Raw genomic sequence first — 24,504 nt, 5'->3', positions numbered from 1 at the left:
AGGGGACAGCTTTTTATTCATAAAAATTTCACCTTGCACAAATACGACATGAAATTCGAGTATAAAATTTTGGTAATGGTTTAATGTTAATGTTTATTTCATTCGGTTTGCGATACGATGCAATAATTTGCGTAAAAGGGGCCAGAACTCGGAACCGGCTGACGAGAGACAATGTTGCTCTCGCCTCACGTCCGCGAAATTGTCCCACGATGTATCGGTTCGACGGTAATGCTGATCCGACTCAGCCATCAAGCCAATTCATTTGCATAATTAACATCATGCGATACGACGGCAACGCCTTCGTAGCTTATTCGATAACCGATACGCGAAGCGAAAGGCAGTCATTTTCGAGATAACTAGCGGCTAGTTGATGTACTCGGTCAACTCGGCGATTCCGAATTCAGTCCGTAGGCGCGGTTTGTTTTAAAATTAATTTTATTCGATTATCGATTCCGCGTCGCGCGCGTATACAAGCGGTAGCTCGCCGTTAAAACTGACGCGTCGAATGGTCGTTTGGCGAACGCGCTTCCGAGTCGCGCGTCATTAATCGCCCCGCAGTAAAGCCAGAATCATATCGGCGAGCGAGCGATTATCCGAAATATCACGCGGATCCTATAAAGAAAAAAATTCCATTTGTCACGCACGCGTAAAATGTCGAGTGAGTTACGACCGCGATCGCTTTACGGCTGGTGATACATCTAGTTAAATAACGATAGCGCGACGAATAATTACAGACGCACTCGTGTACATAGTCCGCACCGATCGCTCGTGAAATATTATCGCTGAATATTCTACCGTTATCGTACATGAGTGCTCCGGTTTACACATTTATTAAGCGATACATGCGCCATTCAACGAACGTACTTAATGTGATTTCCGTCACTCAGTCTTATCTGGAGTGCAAACCAATATTTATTTCCGGTGAAGAATGTGACGGCTCTATTTTACGTAGATTTATCTTCCTTTCTTATTATAACTGTGGAGCTCTCTAAAGGGGAGTTTGTGAATTAATGGCCGATATTGTACAGCCGCTGTAATTATCGACAAGAATCCTTTCGCAAGGTATACACGCGAGAATGCGGCTCTTCTTCTCCCTTTTGTTCTCCGCGTCGCGCCGCCGCGCCGAGAACCAGCTTAAAATGCAAGTTGATTGGCTTCGCGCCCGCCGCTGGCGCGTAAGAACATGATTTAATTATTTCAAGCTTCACCGCTTCCGGCGATACCGGTATCAGCGGCTAATATCTCGTCGGACGAAAGCGTCGTTCCGTAAAAAGCTACGACTCGCCGCCATTGTTCCGCCGCTTCGCTCCGACACCTCGGGACAAGACCACAAGTACGTCATTATTACGACATGATTGGTAAAAAAAAAGAGATGAGGCTTACGTAATAACACGGGCATGACGAACTGCGGTGTGCTCTGATGAGGCCGCTCACGAGAATCGATTCGTGAGCTTATCGATCCTCGATTACGGCTATCATCACATACACGTCCCGTGAGTTTCGCAGCTTTCTGCAAATCGGATTTTTCTCGCAGATACGGTTTCTCATCGCGCGTTCCGTGACGTTCCTCTCAAATATTCTTTTCAATCCGACGTTTCGACATCGCCTTACCCCTCTGGCGATCTCCTTTCTGCCTCGAAGTCTGTAGGAGTTTATTTCTAAAAGTTTATTTCAAGTTGAAATTTTCTGAGATATTCAGCGGATTCAGCCTGTTCGGGAATGAGGGTTAATTGCTCTTGGAAAGTTTCTCGATTATATCTTCTTTCTCGATCAAAACCCGGGAGCCTCGCGATATGCTCGCGATTACTTGTCTTTCCGTCTCTCTTTATCGCGCGTACTTGATCAATTATATTCGCGTAAAAAAATTGCTTTTTCCGTCAATTTTTTTCGACGATCATCATCGTTCTTTCGGCAAATCGGATCGAGGCAAGCGAGCGCGAATAAACACGAATGAATAACTTGCTTCAATGAATGTGCCATCATATACTGACGATTGTTCGTTCGAGTTTGCTCGCGTTCACTCGCTTGATCTGGATCTGGCTTTAAGGGATCGCGATGTGAACGCTAGCCATTCGCACATGCGGAGCGTATCGGGCATTGTATGGATATTCGCGCGCGCGCTCAATGCAGTCGCAAATTATACCGCACGCATACGGAATTCCATTGTTCTTGAAATAATTGTCTTATTCGTTATTTCTAATCCGACGATGTAGAATCAGCCAGGAGAAGCGCGATGCGAAACAACGTTGTGCTCTCTTCTAAGAATTTTATTCATTTTTCTACATCTTTGCGAACTTTTTAAAAGAACTTCGATTTTGAAAGCAAGAAGAAAGACGAAGTAAAAAGGACACAATCCGAATAAGGAGCGCGGGTAGTTTCTCGTGGACGCGTGAAGGATGTTAAGCGTTAGGAAACGAACGAGGAAAGGGACTCCACGGGCGAGGTAATGGAGAAGAACGCGACAATTGTGCGAGAGCGAGCCGAGGGAGTGCGAGAGTGTAGGTACCGATGCTAAATAATACGGCTTTGGGGGTGCCGTGAATAATCCTTACTAAACCTTAGCATTCGCACCGCTATTTCGGTCCTCCCGGTCCGGAATAATTTATGAACTCCTACCGCAACGGCCTTATCTCGAGCCAGCTGAAACTCCCGGACACAGTATATATCCGCTTCCTCTTAATTTCTAGCTCGCGCACTCCCGTTTCTCGGGGGAGATGTCATCGAGAGACCTTACCGAGGCTTTTACGTTAGGGCATCTTTTACGATGGTCGTTCGGAACGCGTCGGACAAGCGGGACAAGTCTTGTTTATTATTCTTCGTGGACGGCAACGTATCAATGGGAGTGCCGCATGTAATATGCAGATTCAATATACGTTGATGCACTTTGGGGGCTTTGAATAAGCTTACGTGTTTTTATTGTGTTTTTGTCGCGTGTACGACTTTAGAGATATCGATTTGTTTTCTGTCCACTTTATACTCATTAGATTGGCGCGGTTGCATAAATGCTACAGAGTTACAGGGATTATTCCAAATGTCATTTCTGGATAAAAATTTAATTGACCGTTTAAGAAAATTAACTTTTGCTTTTCTTAAGCACGTCAATAAATCATTAGCATCAGATCTCACAGGAAATAACCATGAACCCCCATATTACATAGTTACATCTGTTATATCTATAAATTGTATAAATTGCTTGTATTGAATAGGAACTGACATTTATGTCTGACTTATTGAAAGTCGCGCCGACGTCCGTTTTTATTGCGAGGTAACTTTCGCCACCCCGATGCATTTATCCTCCGGCCTTACCCCCGCGGAGCCCGATCTCGTCCCCGCTAACCCCCTTTTTCATTTCCTCCCTCGCAACAGCGGGCGTGGCCCCGTTATCGCGGAAACGTACCCGCGACGGCAGGATAATTCTTCGTCCGCTACGTACGATCAATTTTATCGGCAAAAAACTTTCGAGCGAGGACGATCCGGGAGAGAAAAATTGCGCGCGTTTTCTCGTAGAAATATAAATACTCTTTCGCGCTGGCTATCGGTGAGCTAAACGAGTTTCGTTACTTAACATAATTGCCGTGCAACTGCCGCGAAGACGTGTTTCGCACGCGAATCGACAAACGGGAAAGTAAAATTGCCAGCGAGGTGGCAAGGGGGGCGGGATCGTATTTTACGACCGCGACGGTCCACTCTTCCAATTTGTCTTTACTTTCCTCTGTAAATTTATCGTAAGTACGGTAATTGCATTAACACGTGATCCGCAGTGTGCCGTTAAGTTTCGAAGGAAATGGCCAATTGTATATAGAGATCCCTGGAAAAATATCGCGAGTGTCGCGTCACTTTTTCCAATATCATTAGGAATTAGCTGGAGCATTAATTTGGCAAAATATTTGATAACAAGACTGTCGAGGAAAGAGAGAGAGAGAGAGAGAGAGAGAGGGATAAGAAAAAACTAAGGCTAAATTATTTATTTTTGGATTAATTTTTTCATGCTGTAACACACATGTTTCGCCATTCGCCACAACTTTTTTTATTCGAGTTTCATGCAATGACACTTGCGGTAGACAATGTAATGGGATAGCTAATCCTCAGGGCATTCCCTCGCCGCCGTCAACCCGATCGACGTCACAGAGCGAGCCTTGACGCTGTCAATCTCGAGTTACACGTAATACCATCCGCGCGCGAATGCGCGTCGAGAACGAGCCGATGCGATGGATAATTTCGATCAACCGATAATGATACGGTCGCAGGAAGCGAATTGGATTCAAGGTAATCACGGGTTACGTCGCGATATGTATATGTTCGTAATTAGTTGCATAATAGTCTGATTTCACGGTGATGTTACATGCATCTGTGTCCTTTAACGCGTGCTTCTGCACGAGAAGCGAGAGAGGTGGCCGCTTTCATTGCCGCAACGTTAACGATCACAATTGTTCTCGGCCGTCATTACTTACGCGTTACTTACACCTCGCCAAGAAAGATGATCACCGCTCGCGTTACTCCGCGTTTACTATGCCCTCTCCTCCTCCTCTCTCTCTCTCTCTCTCTCTCTCTCTCTCCTTCTTCCGTGCGGTCATAAAGAACGCATTTCGCAAGACATAAATTATGGCGTGCGATATTAGCGTTAATGTGCCGGTCGCACAAAAGCACGGCATTGCGTTTTTAGTGTTAGATACGGACGTCGTTATCTTCATTATCAGCGATTTTCCCGACTCGTTTGTCTCTATTCTCATTATGTGAAATATATATTTTTCTTGTATTGTATCTTAGAAACGAGGTGCGATTCCGGGTTTATGTGAATATGCTTGTGTAAATTTATTCTTCAAACTTGGTTCTTTTAAACACACTTTACTTTAAAAGCGGGAATGTGTTCGTGGATTATATGTAACTTCTACTTTTTACAACTCTTTTTTTTTTTAATTACATTACTAGGTTTGTACACTCGATTGCGCCATAATAGACGCGCGTTCGGCGGCACAAATGTAATTCGGTACAACGGTTTGTGTGAGTAAATTATCTGCGATAGTCGGGGGTATACATTGTGCGGTGTACATCGACCATGCGGAGAGATACTTGGTGTACTTTGTCTCCAGTCACGCGCTGTATAAGATCAGTGTTCTGTCACGGAACCCGGAGACCTCCATTGTTCTGTTTATCGTCTCATCCGATTTCTAGGGCCCCCTGGACCGTAACTTTGGGCCGCGCTTTCGGTCCATTCACGAAGTTTTCCGCAGCTTCCGTCGTAATCGAAGTTTCGGGTAAGCGAGGGCGGGGCAGGGGGTATCTTGTATCTCACGGGGAATGTTAACGGAGTAGATACGGCGCCGTTACGAAAGATAACGACGGCTGATTTACATAGAAGGGCTGGAACTCCGGTCGTTAGCTGCTAGACGCGCTAGCGATCGCTCTGCATTTATTATCGACTCTCGGCGACGTCGCGATGTCGCGGTTGCCTCGCGCGAAAGGAGCTTTTTACGTAGAACCGCCCCCGCTTCGCGAGAGTCGGAAGACGATTCTCCAGAGTGGAAAGTCGAGGGTGGAGAGACGTCGACGGCGACGGCCCGGGAAAAAAGGGGTTGACTGACGGTTTTCCGCGGCAAACAACCGTGACTGATGATCCGTGAGCGCGGGCGAAGCGCGATACGCAGGCGCGCAAAGGTCCCCTGCTCGCAAAAAGAACGATCCGATAATTAGACGCGCGCTTCTGCATCGAGAATTGGATTCTTTTCGCGAGAGCCGAGCAAGGATCGCTGATGCGGATCGCTAACGCGGTCCATTCTTTCTCCGTTTTTCTCTTGCCCGTTTCTTTTTCCGTCGCTTAAAAACTTAAGATAACCAAACTAACTTTTAAGAATATACCAGATTTCTGTTGAGTATACAAGTGCAAACTATTTTATGTAATTTTATCTAGAATGGAGAGATGGCAGAATTTTATTTTACCAAAATTTTTTATGAAAAGCGATTAAGTGATATCATGCTAATTGAATCCGCGCTAATTCCTGTTACTTATCTACATTACAATTCCTATATCATCTATTTTTCTCTCGGTCTCTTTTTCAAAATCAAAAATGTTCCTTTTGATGTCTAGTCGTATTCAAAAGAGATATAATCACTTTCGCTATTCATCCTCGCTGTTGTCTGGCACTACGCGAGTGATTTTCACTCCAGCTTCACCCTTCCTCGCAATTAACGACGGAACCGTCCACCGACCGAAAAAGCTGGAAAGCCGGCGAAAGAGCTTTCGTTGTTGAAGCGCGGAGGGAGGTGGTCCATCCCGTCGGCGACCTGGCCGTGGCTTCTCTTCCGGAAGAGCGAGCCGCTTGATGGATTACGTCGACTAACGGCCATCGTCTGGACGCGTTAGATTAGCTGCGGCAACGAGGGCGGACCTTCCGTTGCCGGTAACCAAGACCGATCGACTCTCTTTCTCTCGCTCTTCTCGGTTCTCTCTCTCTCTCTCTCTCTCTCTCTCTCTCTCTCTTTCTCTCTCTTTCTTTTCCTCCCTCTAACCGATGAATGGAAATCGAGGTGGATAGTCCGTGTCAGTAAACTGGTTCTTCCTCGCCGCGCTCAATCATGAGCTCGCTTGTTCTCGCGCGGCGGAGTTATCGAGGCATTTAACGAGGCTTGCCTCGAATGAAAGTGACAGAGATAGGAAGAGGGAAACCCCTCGGCACATCTATGCCAATGAGGAAATCGTACGCGAGTGCAAGATAAAATCAAACTATATTAATAAACATAACTCTTTGCGTTGAAGTAGAATGAAAACCTTCTGAGATATAATGTAGAACTTTACGTTTCTCTTTGAAAATATATTATATTTATCGTATTCTAGTCTCTCTCTCTTGTTTAGAGCATTCAAGGAAAAATAAATATATTGTCGATAACGATAGATAATAAATATAAGCGCAAAATAAATGACAGTTATCAATATCTGTAAACAGGATACTAAAGGAAGTGTGACAAATATCTTGGGGCATATTTTGATCGATTAAAAATCGATCTTTTGTGTAGATTGTTCCGTATAGACTTTTTGAATAGCACAAAAGTGGATAGGATTGTCGTGATGCTGCGTATCTTCAAATTTAATTTAATTTCATCTTTTTTTTTGTTTAACGCATAACTTTCCCCGATGCGATCTCATTTATCTTACGATACTCGGAACAACAAAATGTTCCAGCGAGACAGATTGGGTAAATCGTTACGCGCTATGCCCCGGATCGCGCAACGGACGACGGTGTTGGCGCATGTGAAAAATGAGCTCCGTAGCGCACCGAGAGCCAGAGAAGTGTCATCGTCGCCAATGTTTTATCGCACGGTCCGTCGTATTATAGAGAGTAAATTCCGTTGCAGCTTGCGTGCGCGCGCGTACTCGCATCCGGAGAAGCGGGTTAAATTCCTTGTGAAACACGATAAGCTTGCGCACCGGTATATTTTCCGAGCGAACGAAGTGAGAGAGCCTCTGGCTCGCGCGAGTTCACCCGCGGACCTCGCCGACATAAAGGGGGGGGGGTCATGTCGCGTACACGGGGCGGCCGTAAATACGTGGGTTACTCTCGCGTGCGAGCGAAATTCTTCGAGAAATTCGGAGCCGATCTTTCGCTTTATGAAGACGCTCGCGGTCACGGGTGGCAATCGGTTATAAACAAGCTCATGACTTTTCGAACTTATCAGCTAAGTGACACGGCATATCCTTTAAATCAAAATTCGGGGTAATGACTGATGAATGTGGATTTTACGCGCTTCTTGCTATTGCACTTCCTCCGCTATTATTATGACTCTTTCTTTTCTCTCGTGAAGACGAGAAGGTTTAATCACTGGCTTAACAACTAACACAGGTATGGTTAAGCGTGCACTTAAAGTCGTTTTACTCCCCTAAACTTGCCTTTAATGGCGCTCTTTTTCTCGTAATGCCTTCCTGAAAGAACCCTTCGTGCACTATTAGTCCCTGAGAAGTCCAGCTCTCCTCGCAAGTGGGCAGAGAGGGAGGGGGGGATAGAACGAGAACGTTAAGTTTTTCTTATCTACTCAATCTTCTTATTTCTTCCTTCCTCCGTTTTGCGCGCACGCACAATCATGCGTGATCATACTGTAATCGATAAAATTACTCTTGGAAAACATACATCTGTTCCCTCGTACACATGATTTTTTTCTGAAAGATCTAAAAAATAATTATTAATATTCTATCCTTAAATAATATATCCAGTGAATATGTCACACATGAAAGACACTAATATTTTAAAATTATTGATTGCAATGAAAGAGTAGAAAGCTTGTAGCGGGCTTTAGTTTGTAAGATCTGTTTTAGAAACGACTTCGTATTTGAGATGGGTCTTACAAATTATAGATGTGTCTCCTCGTTTTTGCGCCAGTCTCGTCGATCTTCCATATGCCGCTATATTTAGCTAGAAAGGATTTTCTTCCACGACGCGATTTGTTAGTCGCACATCGATAATGTCTCCCTGCGTCATGCGCGCGCGCACGCGGGTATAACGGCGACGGCGCAACACTCGCAGAAACACAGCTGCATTTATTGTGCACAGCACGCGACGAGCACGCGTCAGCTGTCAGCACCGCTATTCGTAGCGAGAAGTCAGTACTCGGTACAACGACCCTTTACGTGTCATCGCTGAAAGGATCTTATCCGCGCGCGCGAACGTTTTGAGGTCCATTTGTGTCGATAGATTCGTTGCTGGACCGGTTTCTCTGAATGGCTTGGGCGGCGGAGAACGTGTTGCGCGAAAGGCCAGTTAACAAATTCAGTTAACATAATCGCTTCTCTCTTACGAGCGGTGAAGCCGGTTCAACGAGTCCGCAAAATTGTATTGATTTACAACGTTAAGGAGCATATACGAATCAACGTTGTTTTAATTAATTTTCTAAAAGTTTTTTTATGGATTTATATTCCGGATTTACTATATGTTGACAGATTTATGATATTCCAAATTAGATATTTAGTGAAACACGAAAATTCGTCGGTCTAACTGGCAATAAATTTAATCAAAACTTGTTTTGTCACTGGCGAAAAATATTATATTATTTTATTGAATTAGATATTTAGCGTGCAGATACAAATATTAATTGGAAAACCGTTTAAGTTCAATTTTATATACTTCCTACATTAGACCGAACACAAATATATCGTTCGTCTTAACTTGAGCATTTAGGGATGGTTTTCGTAATGCGAGGGAAACTAAAAATCGATTTTTTCAACACACTGTCCAACTCTCCGTCTATTCCCTTAAATTCTGTCGCGGCGTTAGCGGAGTTAATCCGCTTATGGAAATTTCCAACGAAACTTCCGTAATCTCATCGCGCCATGGAGACAAACGACTGGTTTCTATCCGGACGAAAGATACGGAATTTCTCGCGAGCACAGTCGGCGACGCTCTCCCGTCTCCGGACTTTTGGCGAGAGTAAGAAAAATCCTTGATGTGCAACTTGGACCATTGTAACGCGGTTCCGCGCGTACGACATTATAGTTATCCATTCCTTTTTATTACAACGGGAAACGTTTATTTATTTGCCTTTTCCCTCTTCCCGTTTCGTCCCTTTTCAATTATCCCGACGGCGTAGCGTTTCGTCGCGAACGTGCCCATTAGCCTGTCTCCCGTCCGGGAAAATATTAGCAATAAACCGTAGCGCTACGTTCATTTTCAAAGCGTAATTTACGGCGGTTTTGCTGATAATTATTGTCCGTTCCGCGGACACGCAGAAATTGACAATCGATCGTGCGTGTATCCAGCTTGCGCACGCAAGTGCGTGTATCGGCTGTCGTGTTCGATTCTCGAAGGGGTGCGCCAACAATTCTTTTTTTTCTTTTCTTTTTTTAGACATGGGTAACCCTCCCTTTTAACGAGTATTTTCCAAGTCGGTACCCCGACACCCGAAAAATGGGATTACTGATTATCACACGGTCACTAACGATGCTGTGAAGCGAGCTTACGTCATCCACGAAAATCTACCGACATTTTCTCATCGGCCAATCGATCCGTTCGCGCTTGGTAGCACGTGGGCGGTTCGGCTTTACGGCAATCGACAACCACCGAAATTTATTTTATGCGTCAAGCATAGATTAATAGACGTTGTTGACTTATGCGAGATTGATCGCCGCTGTGTCGAGATATTTTCACAGCTTGTTTTAGCGAGTGACGATTTTGTAATGATATATTTGCGAACAACAGACAGAATTTGTCGCGTCGATTATTATTTCTTCTTTTTTAGTCTTTCTATTTTTTTTAATATGATTTTTTTATTACATTATGCGAAATATATTATACATTATCAAATTATTTTATATTTAAGGATATTTTTAATTAACTTCGGCTTTTTCCTCATTAAAAAAGAAACGGCCAATCATATTCGCATCATAAGCAATCAAACGTGAGGAAATCTGTGGAAATAATTTTTATTACGCACAAATCAATTCCGTATTAATCAAAGCACTTATAAATGAAGGGAGCTATGATTATCTAGAATATCTTATATATAATATATTAGGCTAATTAGATAATTAATCTTGTGACAGCGTTGTAATCAGATGGCTACGTCGTGTTTAGTTTCCCTCTATTATTGGCTGCGCGGTTGATGAGAGGAATAGATAAATAAATAACTAGACAGGTGATGAACGCGGAACGAGTGTGCTTATCGATCCAGCGATCGATCGAGGTAGAGCGTGAAAGAGGGTGGACGGGAAGGGGGAGGAGAAAGCCTAGTATTGTCGTGGATTGCGCACGCCAATTAGAGCCTAACAATAGGCCTCCGTTTTTGGCGGAGCGTCTCTATTGTGAGCGACAGCTGACAGCGGAATACGCACACGTATCCGCGATGCCACGACGATCCGCACGCAGCACGCACAATAAGCGATACGCCCGACGCGACGCGAGAATAATACTGACACGTTGCTACCTCACGTGTCGCTCTAGCATAGCGCGGCACGATCCTGGCAGCTGCCCATCGCCGGTTTTCCCCTGAGAAAAGGCTGACGATCCATTTTCCTTTGGTTATCTCGGAATTATCGCAGACGATCGAAATGATCGAACCGAAAAGTCGGACGAGCAGGCGAAAAATGTCCAAACAGATTACACTAGCAGCGTTTTACGCTTTAACTGCTTAAAAGTATTAGAAATTACTGACATTTTAGAGGATAATTTAATACACTTTCAAAAAAATCACTACGTTGTATTTTAGTTATTGTAGATATCGTTTTATCTTTAATCTTTTATGTCGAGATTTTTGATCGCCACCATAGATATAGCACACATTCAGAACTGTTTTTAAATGTGGATCGCTCTATCTGGAAAAAAAAAATATATATATATATATTATTCAAGCAACACATATATGTGTATATTCTATATTATATGCTGTATGGAGATGCGTACATATGTATACATACATATATGTACGATATCGATCGGGTATATTTTCTATATGCCCGGCGGCATATACACAAGGGTGTACTTCACGGAGGCACGGAAATGGCATTTGAAAATTGGTTGAAGTTAGAGGTGGGTTATCCGATTTCGTCGTTCATTTGCAAATTGCAAGAGATACGCGGAATCGGCTTAGCCTGGCAATAGCAGCAGCATCCGTTTCCCTTCTCTTCGTTAGTCCCGCGTGCGCTGTATATACATATATCTCCCTCTCCCCTTTATACACCTACTTGCTCCATTCCCTCTCTGGCATGGGGTATTCTCGCTGTTATTCATTCTGCGCGTGCAGTTTCTCTTTGAAAAGCCGAATAATCTATCCGATAATGCACTCCGTGTAATCGGAGCTCTTTTTCAAATTTGCATATCTATTTATTGCTTTTCCATTTATTGCCTTTCTCTTTTCCTCCCCTCCTTTGTTCCCTCGTTGCGTCTCCCTCCATTTTAGAGCAACCCCTGATGTGCGGTCGATACGGGTCATACCAGCTGGAGTTCGAGGGATTGATTTTTCACTTGGAACCTGTTCCCCTCGAGCCCGAATCAGAAATTGAAAAATTTGTCCCCCGTTAATTTTAACGTTAAACGTCCTATTAAATCAAACGTATCTTGTCGTTATGCGAAACGAAGAATAAAAAGTTAATAATGTTGCGAGCATTCACAGCTGGCAAATGAATTACTAACGCAGGAAAATGGGCTCCAATTAACTTCCGCGAGACTATCTTTTGTCGTGTGGCGACCTGGTAAGTTGGCTCGCCTTAATTAAAGGGAACGCAACGAGATGAAATGCGTTTTCCCTCCTTTCCCTGCTTTCTATCACCTATTCTGTCCTTCTTCCACGTGTCCTCGCCCATTGTCGGCCTCTCCCTGTTTTCGATTTAGTAAGCGTTTACACGCGCTCATTCCCCTCTTTACTACCTTCTCTCCTCACGTATCGAATCGAAACTCCCCTTATTCAACGGAAGAAAGAATGTTTTTCTTGTCGGCTTTTTCTTTGGTATGTTTTTTGGGGGAGTTACCCTCTGCACCCAGCTTGGAATAAATACAGCAACCGGTTTTCAATGGGGAGGAAAGACATTTTTAGCTCACGACTTTTAGTCGACATTTTGCGAATTTTATTTTTTTTTATTTGAGCTCTATTGATACTTCCGACATCTGCGATAATGCTGATAATTAGAATAATTATTCCGGATAATTATTCCGTGTGTGAGATGTCGCAAACGCGCTGAATAGTCGCGCAGCGCGACGTGAAGACACTTCGAAGCTGCGATTCGCATCAGGATATATGGCGTGATTGTTTCGAGAAGTTCCCGATTCATGGGATTCGTGACAAAGGCTCAAAGCGAGGCGCGGCAGGATGAGGAAGCCGACAGGGAGACATCGGTCAGACGGCTCTTCTGCGTCTGACAGCCCTAGAGCTACTTACGCCCGAGTGCTCGTTCGTTCGCTCGCTCGATTAATTATACAGTTAATTAGCCCCGGGCGTTCTCCCCATCTCCGACTCGCTCCCGCGAGCTACGATCTACGTGTTCTCCATACTCCCAACAAATTACGACGCATCTGCTCGGAATGCAATTCCTGATATTCTCGCGCCCTGAAGCGCCGCGTTGCGTAGCGCGGCAACCATCTTCCTGGTTTTGCGGAAATTTTAACTTTAAAATAACTGCGTGTATATAAGCGAGGGAACTTGGTACGTATACCGAATCGTCTATCATGCCAAAAATTTCCGCGACGTCAAAGATAAATTGTGGCTGCTGTATCAGCAAAAATGAGAACGAGTGTATTATGTTATTTTTGTTTCAAGTTATATCGCGAGGACACAAAAATGCAGCTCGCGTACGCTGCACTTGCGAATTTCTTTTGGCTGGTGACAACGTTTTTCGTATTATGTCAGACTCTCAATGACAAGCACATTCGGCAACATTTTTACCGAGTTGCTTGTTTGCGCTAATCTTTTTCGTCTAAAATTACTGCACCGAAAGCAACGGGAAAGAAGCTTCGATCTAAGTCACGTAAGTGGGTAAGATATGATATATGCCTCGCGCTCGCTGTGGAAGTCGATGCTTCCCCGGGCAGAAAAAACGGTCTCCTTTCCCTCCTACGAGGGGTGACTTCGGTGACTGTGATGGAACGAAGCCTCGGTTTCGCCGAGTCACTCTTCAGCGACCGCCCCGAGACACTCCGCCGACTAACTTGGTTGTTTTTTCGCGACACTCGGCGCCATTGATTTTCAAACAGTATCTTCGCGTTTTACCCTGCGACTCGGCCGTCAGTGGAGCCGCGCCGCCATCAATCTTAGAGTTTTCCACCTTTCCAAGCAGCGTGTTCCCCCGCCCCTTTCCGACGAAATCGTAGACTAGGAATTTTCGCCGCGACCAGAAATCCCCTCCAACGATATATCGACGTAAAAATAATTCGCGGAATTTCCGCGCGACAAATTTATCGAGCGAAACGCACGATGCTTTATACACGAGTTAATTAAATGTTCGGGTTCTATCTATTGAGATTACGGAACATGTTTTTATCTTGTCAACCTTATATATTCCGACGTTAATACTTCTTTATTTTCCTACGTGGAACGAGACTCGTGCGACAAACGTGTGCGCGGCGACGGCGCGATCGATGTTCTTCGTTGTACAATCGCCGGGTACTGGCGTATAGGACGATAGGCAGTCGAGACTAATCTCGTTATCGGCGTCGGCCAATTACGACGGTGATTTTCTCAAAAATACGGAACATCGCGTCGTTCTCGACTAACGAGGTTATTTCGCCGGTGGCCAGAGATAGAACGGTCATCGTCGAGCGACTGCTCGATCAAGAAAAGAATCGGCAGCGACATAAAAAATTATTTTTCTCACACTAGCAAGATAAATATCTGTGATACTATAAGTGCTTCTAAAAAATATTTATATATAAATTTTGTCAACTTGGAATACGTGGAAAAGATCACTGGTTAGAAATACTAAATTTTTTTAAATTAATTTAGGAATAAGTCCACATAAGTCCTCTAGTTTATCATTAGTTTTGCATTCGAATAAATTTGACGTATCAGGTGTCGAAAATTTTTGCTCTTAGCCGATAAATTTCTCTCTCGTTTCCCGCGAATTCGGCCGAAAGAAAGAAACCTGGCATACTCGCCGTGTAAACAGGAAAGTGATACTTCCCGTTGGAAGAATAGTCGCGCTTCCGGTTTCTACGTTTCCGTCGCCGCCGAAGCGAACAGTTCGAAAAACGCGCAAGGCGCGAGAGCGACTTAACGCCGCTCGATATCGTCGAGGCGAAGTTTATTCTTCCGTCGCGATTTCGATCGCGCCGTGCGTCGGCTCGGGGGAGGAGGCGACGAACGTGTCCGTAGATCCCCGTATCGAATACCTCGAGACGCGGCGATATGTGCGGCCAAGCCCCAACTTCTTGACATTGTTCCAAGTTAACTTCTTCCGCAGCCGCGACTCCTCGTTTTGTGCGACAATCGCGCGCGTTTTGCTCCCGCTTTTCGCGTATCGCACTTTTCTATTCATTTACCCGCTCCTCGTTACGTGCAAGAAGACGCGACCGAAGGAACGCCTTCTCCGCCTCCACCTCTTGCGTATTTCCAAGTCTCGCGACGAGGAAAATCTGTTGAATTGCGCGCGTTGCCTCGATTTGTGCCAAATGTTTTTGCCCACGTCTGTCCGTAAATAGCGACAGCACCATAAGCGTTGACAACTCTCGATGATACATGAAAAAAGTTAGTGCTGGTGCGCGAGCAAGCGAGGTCCCGGTGGTTTTTCCTTCTGCCGTTTCTAGGAGTAACGTCGATAACAAATAGCGCGGGACTCGGTGTTTCGCGTGGTTTGACGGAATCGTGGCACATCGCGAAACGTGCCGGACTGTGCAGAGCGTTTTTTTTTTTAAACGACGTAATCCTGCAAAAATTCCGCGAAGAAATCACAGTAAATGTCGGGGGAATTCTCGTGGTTTTTTCAAGGAGTTGGATCTAGTCTTTAATTCCCTTGACAGATCGAAGGGAAATTGTAACGTTCATTGCGTTCAGTAATCGCGATTTATCTCGACGATTGATACCATTCCGATCGTCGCCGTCACGCTGCTTCCTGTCTTTTCCCGAAAGTCGTAATAACGGGGAGGAAAGCTGGGAAAACGGCCGGGTTTTATCGTTGGGCTTCCCTTCGAACAACGTTTCTGCGTTAGGGAAGCGTTTTCCTTACTTACGATTTCCCGAATGTCCGACCCGACGTTTAGTGGCCGGCGAAAAACTGCGGAGGTCAGTGGAGCCGGCGCGGTCAAGCAGCAAGTTTTTATTACATGGCGGAATATATCCGCGGGAAACTTTTTACGATGGATAAAAAGACTCTAAAAAGAACCGTCCGCGTGTCCCCGAGAAGAAATTACTGCCTGTATCTTTGGAAATGGCCGAAGTCACCATACCGTCACGTTTCTTCGATGTCGCGAAATTTTTGTAGGGCCGGGCGATTAGAAGCCAGCTGACAATTGACTCGAATAATTAATTTTTTTAGACACTGATTCGTTGAATCGTTTATCTATGCTTCGTGTTGATCCACAATAAATTAATATTTGAAAATATCAAGCTTTATATCGCGATTTAATCAAATTATCGATGAGAAATTCTTGTTAATCGCCTAACGAAGGCTATGAAACATATCGGCACAAACGCGCCTTAACTTTGAAATTTCGCTGCAGCTAGCGTAAAACCGTGTTCTCGTGTTTTACGTTAAGCTGACGCTTACGGTAACGCTAGTGTAATATGTGTAGTCGCGTGTGCAAACGCAAGGGAGAGAACGCGCGTGTACATGGAACGTGAGGCCGGCACGTAGTCGTAACACGGATTAGCATAAGAGCACATTAATTTATACAGCGTCGACCCCGAAGAGAGCGAGGGGGCGAGAGAGACGCCAGCGCGATTCGACCGCTTATTATACCGTTTTCCGCGTGTGCTCTCGCGCGTGTACGTGAAAATACATGCTCGGGCGGCGTATGCGCGTGGGTGATCGATCCCGTATTACCATACATCGATGGCCGATTTGAAATTTTAATTGCGACGACTCGGGATGGGAGCAGCGCGAATCTCCCCATCGGAAGGAGTGTAAAATAGAAATTTTACAACCTCAGACAAAACGTGGAAATTGTCTGAGGTTCACTTCTTATTAATCATTTTGCTAGATATTGATAATAATAATGAAAACTGATATGTATATATGTTAGATGGTTAAGGCTCGCGCTAGGCGCTAATTATTTCCTAGCCGAATTAATGCGTCTACTGTGTCACGAATAACGTCCCGTCGTTAAATTTGAATGAACCCGCTTCGTCGTTTAAGTTACAATGGAGAGTTATATGCGATGCCTCGTGCGTACGTAATTTACTGCACACGTTCGACATTCGTCGCTCCTGAAATTTTGACGTTGAAAGTGGTTTGGCCGTTTCGCTCAACGGGGCGATTCGACAAGAGGAGGTGAGAGGATCGCCGTAAATCATCTTGCGTCTCTCAAAAGAGATTTCCTCGCTCGATGCGCATTCGCGATATGCAAGAGAAGATAGGGTAGGGAGTACATAAACATGTCTCCTCGCCGCGCCCTGTTGTGAAGGCAGAGAAGGCGCAGTGAATTACAAGAATAAGATATAAAGTACGAGAAATGTAGGAATTCAAGTCGTTGCAAGCATTGATATGCAATCCGCATGTTAAGAACACGCATACGTTTATACGCTTTTCGTATTTTGTTTCTAATCGACGACGACGGGAAATCTCTGAAATCTATAATAAGTGGAAATCATAACTCCGTTCAATTATGAATATATTATGAATATTGTAATTTGATTGATTCTTTACTTGAACAGAGAAATGTTACTTATATATCGAAATAATCATCAAGACGTTTAATGTTAGAAATTAAAAGTCGCACGTGACAAACGATATAGTGGCAGGGGAAATTAGAATCTCAGCGGGTACGATCCCCTAAAAAGGAGCTCTGTGCAATACGATGTGCAACCGAAATGAACCTCGTGCAATCGGCAACATTTTCTTGGCGCGCTGTTGCATCACGCGGTTGCGCTCACGACCTCCGACATCGGGCGATTTTTATTACTCTCTTACTTTTCGTGCGAGAGACCTGAGCGCGAGCATGCCGAGGCGGGCGCGGCAGCATGTGTCTCGTTGGGAAAGACGCGCCTGCCATTTTTGCGTCGTAAAAACGTCGGAATTATCTATGATCTCGCGAGTGGCGGTTGGTTGGTATACACGTACACGCGCGTGGGAATGGACCGCGAGAGCACCGAGGAACGGATCTGGGTTAATACCTGCCGCTATCTGGGATAAGAGTGGTTCGGTGGGCCGATCGGTCGGTAACATTTAGAACGGTTGTCATCGCGCGAGATAACGCGCGCATAATCCCGGAATTAATCAGCCCCCGAGAATTAATGCGGATTAGAATCGTCGGTCTGCGATTTGCCGATTAGCCATGCGTAAAATGGCGTGAGAAGAAAAGAGGGTGGGATTATACACTCTATATAGTCATGTACGAGGCGTTTCACAATTAATTGTGTGATATTTTCATGACATATTAATTAAACTTGAAATCTCGACATGGAAGAGTCAAGTCACGCGATAGTTACTGAATTTAATTAAATGAAAAACGATTGAAATCAACCAATAACATCACATCACACAGACTTTGTGTGTTTACCTCTAATCAGTCTTACATGCATATCGATTTGTCATCTTTAATTGATTTTTACAATTCAAGTGATTTTTGTTGCTCGTTTGATATTATTTTTTTGTTTCTTATGGATTATACTTATTATTATAGCAATCCGCTGATACGGATAAGTTAATTATTAATATCAAATGTTGTCATATGCAAGTTAATCTCTTTAAAAAAGAAATTTAATGTTAAATCTAAATTTGAAGAATAAAATTTATTTTTTACTTTTGTCGTAGATAAGAAAATGAACATTTTATACTTTAATTTTATTATTTTCTTTTTTTTTACATTTTTATGTCATCAAAGGAATACAAACTGAAGAGAGAAAATCAAGAAAATGAATTGCGAAAAGCATTTTCTGTAATGCTTTAATTTAATTTTCTTTTCTGAAATCACACAATTTCTTTACTTATGTATAAATTCGCGACTATAAAATACAAACAGAAAATATAGAAAATATTTTACAGTATATTTTAATTAATGTACATAATAAAAATACGTTAACGAATTAATTCTATTTATTTCTAAAACACGCCAATTTGATTAGCCAAAGGCTTTCATAGCTCGCCTGGACTATTAGACACGCTTTCTTTTTTGTAAATCTCCACACTGAATGAAAATTGAAGATTTATTCGAGAAAAATCGAGACATAAAATTTTTTACACTCAACATGGATGATTCTGCGGAAACTGTAGAAATTATTCGGAATACTCGCGCGCTCGCGGAGATAATAATTTATTTCCTTTTCACGGGTGTGCACTCTCGCAGCTCTCTAGAACTGGCTTTCGGCGAGCGTAAATTTAACAACTCGACCTCACGGCATTTTTATTCGCGAACACAATAAATTACCTTTACTTTTACGCCTCGCGCTCGTGCTCCTTTTTTCCCCTCTCTTTTTTCCTCGTGGTACGTAGTCGCACTGAGTACACACGTGAACACGCGTGGCTAAGCCTGCATCGACTCGCGTTACTTTCTGTACCACTCGCTCTCCGCCTCTTTTCATCTTTTTCCATCGGGTACTATGCTCTCTCCCTAGCCACAAGAGAGACCGTAAAGAGTTTTCCATCGACGGCAAGCCATAAAGTTATGCCGACGCCATCATTAAAGAGGAGCGCCGCGCGGAGAAAGATAAAAAGTATTTGATTACCCGCCGACCACTCTGACGAGAGACCTTTTCCCGACTACCCCCTGCGTCGCCTCTCCCTTTCCTTTTTGTCCTCTTTCCTTTTCTTTCTTTAGGATATCTATCTCTCTCCCTCCCTCCCTCCCTCCCCCTCTTTTTCTCTCATTTTCGCGCCACTAGCCGCTCTCTAACTGCACCATTAAATACTGGGACTGCGATAAAGGCGAAAAAGAGTAACGAGCGCCTCGTATTTTCTGCTGTGCCCTGGCCAAACGAAAAATATTATCGAAATCTACGAAATCGCGAAACGACGCGACCTGAAAATTGCCCGGGATGTTTTACGAGGAAAAGCTATGAAAACGTATTACCGGCGGGCACGGCATGGCTCGAAAACTTTACCGCCGCTCCTTTTCGAAGTGTACGAGCGAGGTCTGACCACATAGTGGCAATATCCACTGCCACTCTGAAGTCTAAAGTACGCGTTACTATGCTCTCCTCGTAGTGCATGTATAGCACCGTTTTAATATATTAATATATTAAAATATCGTTTTAATATATTGCTCTTAACATACTGTCGTTTTAACATATCCTCTTGACTATTTCGATCATAATTTTAAGGATATGGATGAAATCTTTTTTTTTTTTTTCATAGAGAAAGCGTGCCGTAATTTTATCGGATACTTATTTAATGCTGATATTCGTTGTCACGGCACATTGCATTAAATGTCGGAGCAATTTAACCAAATAATTATTCTTACAAAGCATAGGTGACATTTCCTGCGCGTCCGATATGATTATATTCGAGTTACCGCACTTATGTAAATTCGATACGCTCGTAGTCTAATTCGAAATGGGATGCTATCTACCTTCCCGCCAGATCTCTTTCCGCCAGATTCGTAGTCCGTGTCGACGTACGAATTCGTACTCGCGTACGGTGTGCACGAGCTGTTGCATTCGCGCTTACAGTCAGTTCTCGCGAGTGCACGCGAGTTTCGTGATCAGCGTGGCGAGCAGGGCGTGCTCCGTGCAAAAGAGTGCAGCCTGTACACCTGTCCGTCTGTCCATCAGTCATTTAGCGAGCTGCAGGAAGATTAATGGCTGGCCCATGTAAATGACTAGCGGAGGTTCGAGAGCGCGGGGAAACCGTACACGAGAACCCCCTCCTCCCCTGTCCCTTTTCCCTTTCCTCTTCCTCCTTTCTCGTGCGTTCTGCCCCGGCTGCGCTTTACCGGGTCGCCTACACCCCGTCCGCGTAGACCGTAATGCCTTTTCTTTTCCTCTCTTTAGTCGCGCTCCTCTTCTCGCAGACCTCGATCTATCCGTCGTCGTAGAAACGCGCCCGCCGCTGGCACCGTTCCGAAAGGAGCACGCCGCGCCGTATCCTTGATCGATCGAGCCTCCTCGCTGTAATGGTTGGGCGTCAGCCGGAGATTAAGATTCTCGCGAGAGACACGATATCGTCCATACGTACCGTATTTTCGATTGATAACTTTCTCCTACGAGTGGAAACTCGGAAGATCGTGAAATAACTCACTCCAGTTGTTAATGGATCGCAAAATAGGCATAATCCGTGATATAAACTGTCCGCAGTTAAGGAATCTTATGCGCGTCGTTTCTTCCAGTGATGTAAACGAGAAATTATACAGTCTATCGCGCGTAAAATCTTTACGTATCTTTCAATGAGAATCTCAAGTACATCTCATCGCGTTGTACAAATCTATTTTGTCCTGTATTTTTTTTTTTTTTTTTTAATGCAATGATTTAATTTTTTATAGTCTCACGAAATTATCGACCAACTGCAGCAACGTCGCAGTTACGCGAGATAGTTTCTTCATGTTCGTACTCTATCGACGCGTGTTATACTTCACCAATTGCTCAAGTAGCTGATATCCGCATGACCGGTCGAGTCGGCCTTTCAAAGGCGGTGCACGCTTGTAAAAGCGAGAGCTCGTTTAATACCGTTCTGTGATTCGCTTAATTTTTTATCGGGCGTTACGCGAGGTATGAAAATTGATGAATGCCACCGCCGCTCGCTCATTCGCTCCTTCCTTCGATATATTAGCAATGTGCCGTTTAATTCTGAATATCTGAATATATTACATGATTACGATCACGAGCTGACCAGAAACATTTCATTTTTTGCGAAATAGTCTCACTTTTAGAAGTTTCCATGCGTTCTGCGATCTAGATTTTTTTAAACAAATTGTTTTTAATGACTTATATTTGCAACCGATTTATATTTGGCGGACGACTCTTGCTACGAAATTAATTTAATTGCTTGAATATGAAATGTCTAATTTTTATTGCAGTTTTTATTGCTTTAAAAGTCCTCGAATTACTAATATGAGGAAAAAAGAAATAGCTTTTTCTTTTTATATGATAACGATTATAAGCAACGTTCTAACGTATATAATTAGAAAGTACAGTTAATTATAAGCGCATCTACAAATAAAAATCCTTGCTGCGAGGTTAACGACAACGATGACGCAAATATGCATTATCGATAATTGTTTTAATCCAACGCGCGCAGATTAGATTGCAAGGGAATCAACACACGGTGTGGATTCTGTTTCTGATGTTTTTTTTTACCACGTCGCTTATATAGATACGCACGTCGAATGGTGGCCAAACAGTATCCTCGCCACTTCGCGATAATACCCGCTGCACCTTCGAGATATTTGCGTCGCGATACGCTCGTCGACCTTTGCTGCAACTTCTTCTCGACCACTCTTGCAAGAGAGTAATCGGGCGATCGCGCGGAATCTGTTTTCGTCGATCGCGCACGTACCACGACGATTGTTTTTCCAAGTCTCTCTATCCGCCGCAGGTCCGATTTATTGTAACCCTGCTGCTGCTGCTTCTGCTGCTGCTGGCTGTACATACATTTTATTATCATTCGCATTCCGTCGACGATCCGGCCGCGGGATTTGCGAACGGATTCCTTTGTGACATCACGAAACGTGGGTTTCCGCTCGATAGTTCTCGTCTTTCTCTTTGTTTCTCTCTACGCAGCTGCATCTGTCGTATTGAATCGAGGCTTCGTGGAAATTGTAGCTATCCGTTTGTCCCTCTTCTTTCCTTCACTTAAATGCCAGTCTTTTCGGCAAGGAAAATAAATTTCTTGAATTCGTCCTCGCTCGATTCCCTTTCGTTTTCTTACTCCGCGCGAATTCGGAATTCTTGCGACCTTCGTGTCTTTCATTAAACGATAGCCGGAGTTATATTTCTTTTCTTGAATCACGTGTTTCTTCCATGTGCTATAAATACTGCTGACATTAACAGAATGCTAATGAACAGTCTTTGCAAACTACATTTACTTACATTATACTTTTAATTAGTTTAAAGTATGCCTTTTTATTTCCATTTTTAGATACATTGATAATTAAGTCTCAAATAACAATTTTGAAATAAAATCAATATAAGACCAAATTGCTACACGTATTGAATAAATAATCCTTTTTGACAAAAACCAATTATTAAGTTATATTTGAAGATAAATTATTTTTGATGAATTATTTTGCTTCCAAGATATCTCTAATATTCCGTAAGCACTTAAAAATTAACCATCCCGCTGCATAAATATCGGCTAGGCGATCGAATTTCGCCTTTGGTGAGAATTTTCGCTGAGTGCGCTTTCGTGTGATCAATGAGACGGTGAGGCTTCCCTCTTTACGCCTCTCTTCGTCTCTCTCTCTCTCTCATTCTTTCTTCCTCCTCTTTCTTCTCTCTCCCTTTCTGCATCTGCGATAAAATCGATTTTATGGCGGTGGTTTTAGTGCTCGCTAATATTAGCGATGCGATTATGCAACAACGGCATCGAGCGAGCTCCAGCGCACCGATGGTGCTTGCAGGCTGTTGCCAAGACGGCACTTGCCGAGCTTGCGTCACGATCGAACTGTAGTAAACTCCGGCGCACGAGAGTTAACGTGTGGCCGGGAGGGCCGATAAGTCTCTTCGTTACTTTCGGAATATGGCGAACGCGGTGTTGGGTATACAATATCTCGCGAACGCGGAACAATTCCTGGCAACTACAGCTCGACGGAGCAATTCATATTTTTTTCTCTCGCGCTATTATAATACGTTACAGCGCTTATACGATTTGCGAAACCAAGTATCGCTTAAGATCGATTCCTATAAAAATTTCAATCTGTGTAACCTGCATGGTTTCGCTTTATGCGTCTTCATCAAATCGCACCGAATCGCAATTCTGCCAGCTGCTATAAATATTACTTCGGACGCAGCAACCGTAAATAATGGTTTGCATGCAATCCTTATCGTTGAGCGTTTTCGTAGCATATCACATTTTATAGCGTGGCTGAGGAAATAGCTTTATCGCAATGAGATATCGTAAATAGTATAATAAAATCTGACAGCGATAACGGCATCAGCGTAGTGCAAACAGGCTATTATCGCGATAGATATAAAAGTATGTGTTGTAGTATGAATCGGCTGTATATCCGCGAAGTGTTAATTGACATCTGGCTTATTTATTACTAATCCCGTTTTTCTTTTTGTACAACTTTTTACAGTTGTTAATGTTATACAGTTTCTCAATTCTTTTCTTCTGAGTTTAAGATAAATCAGAGTTTCCTAAGATAATTTCTCTTACCTTTTTATTTTATTGTACATAAACTCTGTTGCCTTACTTCACCCTCGTGGCTTTTCTTTACACATCGCGCCTTGGGATAGGTCGCGTCTCACGAGCGGGAGCTTCTTCGAGCCTTGACGTTTCTCGCGTTCACGGCGATGGACGTGCGGGAGAGGTATAATGGAACGGAAAAGGAGATAGGGAGAAGGAGAGAGAGAGGGAGAGAGAGAAAGAGAGAAAAGTCAGGAGGGCGGGAGGGCGAGAGGAAGAAAGGAAAGCGGATCGTGCTGATGCATTTTAAAACGTTTATACCGCCGTCGAGCAGCGAGCGTCTAGGCTGATGAACGAGCGGGCAGTACGTGCGCGCACAAACCCTAATGCGAATATAATTATCATTAGGAGGGAGAGTGGGAGGTCGCTGACCCTGGATAACGCACATTGCAACGCGCCCGTCTACTAGAGGCTATGGTGGTTATGCGCCAGTGCGCCGTTTTACCTGAGATTTAGATCGCGTTAAACGCACTCGCGGAAACCGACCGACCGGTGCGGTGCCTGGATCCATTTTCAAGCAATACGCGCGCTCGGCGCGCCCACACGCTCGATCGTTACCGGGGCCGGTAACGAGCGGCGATGCCGAGCCGCCTCTCGCGCTC

The 24,504-nt window shown here is 44.0% G+C and overlaps 1 protein-coding gene across 10 annotated transcripts in view; it reads left to right on the top strand.

Moving 5' to 3' along the window:
• Nucleotides 1-24,504, top strand: part of LOC139811377 (growth factor receptor-bound protein 14) — a 250,329-nt gene that overhangs the window by 85,973 nt on the left and 139,852 nt on the right. The window lies entirely within an intron of this gene.

The sequence above is a fragment of the Temnothorax longispinosus genome, chromosome 4 (genome assembly GCF_030848805.1).
Source record: "Temnothorax longispinosus isolate EJ_2023e chromosome 4, Tlon_JGU_v1, whole genome shotgun sequence".
In the NCBI taxonomy this organism is placed as follows: domain Eukaryota; kingdom Metazoa; phylum Arthropoda; class Insecta; order Hymenoptera; family Formicidae; genus Temnothorax; species Temnothorax longispinosus.
This window is presented reverse-complemented; position numbering and strand designations above follow the sequence as displayed.